The sequence below is a fragment of the Galeopterus variegatus genome, unplaced genomic scaffold, assembly GCF_000696425.1.
Source record: "Galeopterus variegatus unplaced genomic scaffold, G_variegatus-3.0.2 Scaffold2891, whole genome shotgun sequence".
NCBI classification, from domain to species: domain Eukaryota; kingdom Metazoa; phylum Chordata; class Mammalia; order Dermoptera; family Cynocephalidae; genus Galeopterus; species Galeopterus variegatus.
In genome coordinates this window covers 257622-263986 of record NW_007729002.1, presented here as the reverse complement: position 1 = coordinate 263986, position 6365 = coordinate 257622, and the positions used below count along the sequence as shown (strand labels likewise).

The 6365-nt window shown below is 51.0% G+C and overlaps 1 pseudogene; it reads right to left on the bottom strand.

The window, feature by feature from the left end:
* Positions 1-304: 304 nt before the first annotated feature.
* LOC103599240 overlaps positions 305-6365 on the bottom strand; it is a 37632-nt pseudogene continuing 31571 nt past the window's right edge.

The window sequence follows — 6365 nt, the reverse complement described above, 5'->3', positions numbered from 1 at the left end:
AACACCACTGAACTAAGGAGCCCCAGCAGAAACTGGACTGAACCACCGCCTACTCTTAGTATTATTTTTATTTATTTATTTGGTGGCTGGCCTGTACAGGGATCTGAACCCTCGACCTTGGAGTTATCAGTACCACACCCTAACCAACTGAGCTAACCAGCCAGCCCTACTCGTAGTAGTAAGTTTATTCTCAAGTTAGCCCCAGGAACTCATCAAGTTCTAACTAGTCTTTATTCCACTGTTCACCATCTAGTATTTTTTCTACCTGCACCTGGGGGTTCCTGGATCCCCTGGGGATGGATACCTGAGCAAACATGGTTCCACCAGCCTCCTCCAGCCTGTCACTGAGGTTTTTGAGGTCCCAGGACAAGTCACTGCATTGTTTCTCCACCTGGGATAAAATGTAATGATATTGATGGGAGCTATCTAGAGCTCCTCTTTCTCTACTAAAGAGTGCTGTGTAGCAAACATGGTTCCACCAGCCTCCTCCAGCCTGTCACTGAGGTTTTTGAGGTCCCAGGACAGGTCACTGCATTGTTTCTCCACCTGGGATAAAATTTAATGATATTGGTGGGAGCTATCCAGAGCTCCTCTTTCTCTACTAAAGAGTGCTGTGGGATGACCACATCATGTCTGAGAAGCTGGGGGCCTGCACTTGGTGAGCCTCATGCTGTGTCTGACATGCTCAGTGAAGGACACTCTCTCCTCCCCACACTGGGTGGGTGTTAGTACCCATTCTACCCCCCAGCCAATTTGGCTGAATTTGGAGTTTTGGTGCATTGTGATTTTTGTCCCACCAGCTTTCTGGCTTCAACCCCTAGAGGATCTCCACCCTCAGGTCTCCCTCTACTCTTTGATCTTCCTAACACATGCTTTCTCCTTTTACACCTTTGCACCTGTAAAGGTTGTTGCTATTTTATTTCCTATGCCTAGAAATTCCTCCCTGTGTCAGCCTTCACATGCCCCAGGCAGAACTAGCCTCTTCTCCACTGGCTTCAAACCCCATATAGCATCTTTGTGTTTCACCTCATAATTAATGTGGACATATAGCACAGTGCCTGGCACACAGGAGGTGCTCGAGAAACAACTAGGCTTTTTAACTGGACACCTGTTCTCTCTATTGGTTTCCTGAGTGGGAATTTCTACTTATGGTTGGACATGTGGCTGGTATTAGAGCCTTTGACTCAAGAAGGGGTAAAAATTATTTCTTTACCTTGGTTCTCATTGCCCTCCCAGCTTCCAGCTCTTCCTCCAGCTCTTCAATTCGGGCCTAGCAGAAGCACAGAAGACAAATAAAGGGAAGATTCATCACTCCCACAAAAAGGTAGAAAGTTACCCACTTGGCCTCTTAGAATGGAAAATAGGAAAGAGAACATATGATGGCCACTGTCAAAAGCAGAAGGAAGCAGGGCACAGAGAACATGTGCAAAGGCCCTGAGGCAGGAAGGAGCCTGGCATATGTGAGACCCAGCATGACCGGACAGAGCAGTGGGAGGAACGGTGGGTATGAGGTCAGAGAGGTTAGATCGTGGAAGGCCTTGTAACCATTGTAAGGACTTTGGATTTAACTGAGTAAGGTGAGCATGGGTTGCTCTCCAAGGACTCAGTGGCAGTCTTGCTCCTCAGGAAATCTCAGCAGCCAATTAGCAGATGTGAATGAAGAGTGCAGAAAAGTGCATTTCAAAAGGAGCGTTCAGGCTTCTCAGTCCTGGACATACCTGGTGTTCCTTTAGTTTCCCCTGCAGTGTAGAATTCAGAGGCTGCTTTTCTTCATGTTTAGAGTTGATAGAATTTATTTCCATATCCCTCCTGCAAGGGAAGGTTTGATCTCCTGAAGAAAGGCTGTGAGGGTAGACCAGCAAGCTGGCAAGGGAATGGAGCCTGGGCTGCCAGAAGAGGGCTTGAACCTGCTGAAACACACTCATCTCCTAGCCCTGGCCTTCTGGGGCGACAGCCCAGAAGGTCTCACCCTGTGGAGGAGCCAGACCCCAGAATCTGCTCCACAGGATTTTATCATTCACACACTCATTCATTCCTTCATACGTTTATTAATGTGGCACATGTTTATTGAGCACCTACTGTGTATCAGACATGATTTGAGTTCTGGGGACACATTAATGAACAAATGGGACAGAAGTCACTGCTCTGGTGCAGCTTACATTCTAAGGGCTGCAGAATTGCATTGATGCTTTGCCTTTTTATGGAAAACTTTCCTCTAAAAACTTTCCACAAAAGGCTCTGTCTCCTTTGGTGTGTGAGTTCCACATTCAAGGAGCTACATGTGAAAACTAGGATGCCAGATATCAAGTAGATGAGGGGGATGGGCAGGGTCACACACACTTTCTGGGTGTGCCACAGAAGAAATGTGCCAAGATACAGATTTAGCTGCACATGCCCCTCACGACAGTCTGTGGTGCTTTAAAACTGCCTTGGTCAAACACACTTCCAAGATGCATTGTGCAGTTTCTACATCCAAAAGGCTTTCCTTCTCTGCCTCCTTATCTCCACCCTCTTGGCCACTTTCTTAGCCCAGGTTCTTGCCTGGACCACTGCAGTAGCCTCACAGTTGTCTTCCTGCTTCCGGTTGCTCTCCACTCCACTTGTCCTCCATGTTATTGCCAGTGTGATAGTGATAAAATACCCCCTCAACTCCTTGTTATCCTTGAGAGCTGCCCAATTCATAGGTTTCTATGTAGGCTCCCTGGCCTGCTTAGTCCTCAGTGTTCTGGGGGTGGTACTAGTCTCCTTTTCAGGGCCCAATAGGAACTGTGTAAAGCTGGGAGCTCCCTGTGGACAAGGCAGTACCTACTCCTCTGTGTATCCTCTGTGCTGGGCACAGTGCCTGGCACATAGCAGGTGCTTGAGACATGCATTAAGTATGTAAATCCCTCAGAACAGTGCCTGGCACCTGGCACCACCCAGGAAGCTCCGGCTATTGCTAACATTGTGACAGATGAAATGAATGATCACACAGGCATACTTTTTCACCACCTCCTCCAGATCTAGCTTAGAACACTCCATTTCATTGAGGTTGTTGATGGTCATCTTCAAGTCACTCTCTGCTTTCCAATGAGCCTTTTCCACCTCTGCCCAGATTATCTTTTCCTGCTCCCAGTTATCCTCCAGCTATGAAGACAAGAAAGCAAGAGAAGGTAGAGAAGGGGAGTCTTAGGCCAGAATGCAAGAAGGATCCAGGCTGGGCCTGGTCCCTTAGGTGTGGCATCAGAGAGTCCCTCATGCCCCAGGGGATGTATGTTTAGTTCCCAAAACTTATCTGAGGACCCTGTGCCCCGGGATGGACTTTGGCCCTCAAGTGGTAGAAACAGCCCCAGCAACTGGATGTTACCTCATGGAACTGGGTTCTAAGCTTGCTGTTGTTCTTGGTCAGGTGGTTCACCTTGTCCTCCTTAGCTTGCAGGTTGTCCAGGGTTTTCTGGAAGGAAAGATATACACGTGTGTCCCATGAAGTACAGAAGGAGTAGGTGGACAGACCTGGTTCTCGGTCATGACTTCTAAACTTCACGGCCCCCGGGCTTTAGGGAGACTTTAGTGAACAGCTCTTGAGCACCTGCTCGTGGGTGCCAGGTGAAGCCAGGGCAAACCTGAGCACTCATTAGCTGCAGGTAGGCCCTCAGGGTCAATCGGAGGGTTTGGCTGTCTGGGGAGCATACTGGAAATCTGTGGGGTGCTTCTGGTGTGACAATGATTGGAGGCACAACTGACATTTAGCAGGTGATTCCAGGGAGGCTGGATGTCCCACCTTGCTCCGGACAATCTGGCACCATGAAGAATAATTCTGTAGTCCATGTGCCTGATGTTCCACCCAGGCATTCACGTAAGTAAAACCACTTTGCACCTGTGTCTCCAGAGGTGCCCCATGATGGTCAGCACTGGTGGCCGGCCAGAGCTGGCTCTGCATTTAGGAGGCTGAGCCTGTAACAGCAGCACTGGGAAAGTAGGGGGGCCCATCCACCCAGGCATTCACGTAAGTAAAACCACTTTGCACCTGTGTCTCCAGAGGTGCCCCATGCTGGTCAGCACTGGTGGCCGGCCAGAGCTGGCTCTGCATTTAGGAGGCTGAGCCTGTAACAGCAGCACTGGGAAAGTAGGGGGGCCCACCATGACCTCAAGAGCTTGTGGCCTGTTGCTGCCATGCTGTTTCAGGGTTCATTGGGGCTTTAGAGCTCATGGGCACTACCATACATACCACTTCATTGTTACAGCTCTGGTGACCATACCTCCAGTGTGCCTGGGACCAACCCAAGACATAATTATGAGGAGCTCCCCTTTCACTCTCAAAACTGTCCTAGTTTGGATGATAAGTTATATGGTCACCTTACTATAATGAATCTGGAAGGAAGGCAGCAAGATGTGACCATACCCATCTCACCTGAGAGAATTGCTATTTAGTGTGATTCCTCCATTTCCCTGAGGCCCCCAGCTGAGGGGTGGCAAAGCCAGTATTTGAACATGGGTCTCCAGCCTCCACATGCAAAGTGTATTGTACTGAGCTCCACCCACTCTGCCAAGGGGAGCCACAGGGCAACCCACCCGGTACAGTTCCTCCAGAGCCTCTTCTCCTTCTGGTGTTTAGCAATAGAGTTCTTGCGGAGTGGGAGGTCCCCAGTGAGGGTGCAGACCTTGTGATCCAGGGCCTGGAAACCAGGGCGGGAGAGAGCTGGTTCCTCAAGGCTGGAAACAGCTTCCATGAGAGGAGAGGCGGGGGTTCTCAGTTTGGCTGCACCTTAGAGTCACATGGGAACTTGAGAAATGCCAAGGCCCAGAGCACATCCCCAGACCAACCAAGTCAGAATTTTAGGGGTGGAGGGGAGCAGTGAGAACCACCAATTCAGGCCTGTGCTACTCAAAGACTGCTCCTCAGATGTCAGCAGTGGCATTGCCTGGGGACTGTGCTAGAAACACAGACCCTCGGGCCCCACCAGACCTGCCAACCCGGAATCTGTACTGTGTTGGCGTCCCCAGTGGTTTGTGTGCATGTCCAAGTTAGAGAAGCACAATTTAGGCAGAGTCCACCTGACCCCGCTCATGAACCCTGCCCACCCTGAGGGCAGGAAGAGGGCCACAAAGCCAAAGGCCAGCCAGATGGCATCAGGAACCAGGGGCTTCCCAGGGAGCTGCTTGGAGGGCAGCAACTGCTTGTTTGGGCAGAAACACAACATCTAAAGGTGACCCCTTCACCATGATGGGAAAAGTTCTCAGTCCCTATAGCCAGCTGCTCTGTATAGCAGAACTTTCTGCAATGATGGACATATGCTCTGTCTGTGATGTCTAATACCATAGCATCTAATACACGTGGCTGTCAAGCACTTGGAATGTGGCTAGTACAACTGAGGAACTGCGTTTTAAGTTGTATTGAGTTAATTGATGTTAAAATAGCCTCATGTGGCCAGTGGCTGGGGGCACTGGGCACTGCTTCTTTGAGGGCTCCAGGTATGGCCCCTGCAGGTGAGCTGGCTGGTGGTGCCCTGGCCTGAGAGGAGCATGCTAGGGTCCAGGCAGCTCCTCACCTACTTCTCCTTCTCTGTCCCAGCCAGCATGGTTTCCAGGCCCTCAAGGTCCCGCTTTGGGTCACTCAGCTCCCCCTCCAGCTTGTGCTTAGAGGCGCTCAGTGAGGCCAAAGTGCCGTCATCCTCTTCTAGCCTCGTCCGCATGTCTGGGATCTGGCTGTCCAGCTCCATCTTGGTCTTCATCATTTGGGTCAGGCGCTCCTCTGCATCCATCAGGTTCTCTTGCTCCTGTTGGAAGGAAGAGTTGTGGTCAAAGGCAGGGTCCAGGCACCTGCAGGGGACCCAAAGACCATCACCAAGATGGTGAAAGGCCCCAAACAGATGTGTCCTGGGGGCTGGTCAAGGTCTAGGCTACCTCTAAGTTCACACAATGCAGGGATATTTAGTCAGACACCCTACAGAGACTATGTCATTTGTTCTTCCCTGCTGTTTCCCTCGATAGGGGAGGAAAAGGAGGCTCAGAGCAAGCAATTTGCTGAGTTCATGTGGCAGAGCCAGGCTCTAACTCCGGGGGGCTCACTTCCCACCATGTCTCGTTTCTGCCATCCCTGGACAATCCCCACAGTCAAGGTCTGTAGCTGTGTGTGACCAACCTTCTGCAAATAAGAATTCTATGGAGACTTTTTGGTAGTTGTGTCAAGGGTGACATTGTACTGAAAGGAAAGAGGCAGTTGGGGAATTTCCCCATGGTCTGGAGCGACATGGCTTCTCAGGAGAGTTCACCTTTCCTCCCTCCCTGGGTATGGCTGAGGCTACCCTGGGGGACTGGGCAGTTGCCAAGGCTCCCCAGCCCCCCCCCCCCCCCCCCGGGGGTGTGGGGGGGGGCTCCCGGGGGGG